The sequence below is a fragment of the Cryptomeria japonica genome, chromosome 6, assembly GCF_030272615.1.
Source record: "Cryptomeria japonica chromosome 6, Sugi_1.0, whole genome shotgun sequence".
Classification (NCBI taxonomy): Eukaryota; Viridiplantae; Streptophyta; class Pinopsida; order Cupressales; family Cupressaceae; genus Cryptomeria; species Cryptomeria japonica.
The window spans coordinates 119,497,669-119,498,917 of record NC_081410.1 but is presented as its reverse complement, the minus strand read 5'-3'; the positions used below and the strand labels follow the sequence as shown (position 1 = coordinate 119,498,917).

Sequence of the window (1,249 nt, the reverse complement as noted above, 5' to 3'; positions counted from 1 at the left end):
AATAGTTGTGATAGAAGAAGTTGATTTAATAACCCCATACTTCTGATTTAATGTCCAATTTTTGAACAACATTGCACCAATAGTTGTGACTTTAAAATTGTCATTGAATGAAATATACCCTTTGTTGTAAAACGCAACCAATCATGTGTTGTTTGGACACCTTGACAAAAAGCATGCTAATGTGGCCTTGAAACCTTAATTATGAGGTTTTAAGATTTTGAGAAGTGCAAAATTAGAGTGGACAACTACTTGATCCTCTTCCCTATATATTTCTCTTTCATCCATATATCCTCTCTTCTCTCCATCTTTATATATTTGTCTCCCCTCCATGTACCTCTCCTCCTCCATCTCTATCTTCCTCTATATCTTGATCTCCTTACCCCCTCTCTCTTCCACTCTCATCTCTCTCTCTTTCAACTCTCTCCATATCACTTATTGGTCAAAAAGTTATCTTCCTCCTAAAAAAACATTAAAAAAACATCATTTGATAATTGGCTAACCAATTAACCAATTGACCTTATATCTTGCATACCTTACAATAGAATAAAACTGCTAGTTAATCACATTTCACAACATACTTAAAACAGGGAAAAAATTGGATAGTTAAAAAATATTACCAATGTTACAGTGAATTCGATCGACAGGTACAAGCGTAAAGTCAAATACAGGCGCTGAAATTTATCTTGCTATTGTTACTAAAAAGCAAATTTGTGATAAGATTCCGAGTCCATATAGAATTGAAGTCTCATTTCAGAACACCATTAAAACTTAGAGCTCAAAACCCTAAAATAACCAGGAAACACAGTCCAGCACTCTTGGATTTCTAGTAATTTCAGTTAAGTCGAGTTTGAACCAGGCGATTATTATCTATAGTAAAAAAAATACAAAATATAATTTCTTAAATTTGGCCTCAGAAACTTTAATCAGAATAAAATCACAGATTGCATCAGACAATGTAGGTAATATGAGTTCATCACCGGCCAAAAACAACCTATTACTTCAAAAAAATCACTTGACAGAACGTGCCGTAAGTAAAATCGAAAAACAGGTCACCACAAAAAGAACAATAAAACTTACAGGTCGACAGATAAAAATATCCAGGCATCACTCGCTTTCCGTCAATTTGAGGATGACGGACCACAATACTTTGCCTGTTTATCTCTAGGCGATGTAAAGCGCTGTATGCACTATGTATTTAGTAAAGCACACCAGTGACTCTAATTTCTCGCCATTCTCACCTACAGCAAAC

General features: G+C 34.6%; 1 non-coding gene across 1 annotated transcript; it reads right to left on the bottom strand.

Moving 5' to 3' along the window:
* Positions 1–903: 903 nt before the first annotated feature.
* Positions 904–985, bottom strand: LOC131053745 (small nucleolar RNA SNORD34). The gene has a single exon (XR_009107764.2). It is a non-coding gene; the product is annotated as a small nucleolar RNA SNORD34 (small nucleolar RNA).
* Positions 986–1,249: the final 264 nt, after the last annotated feature.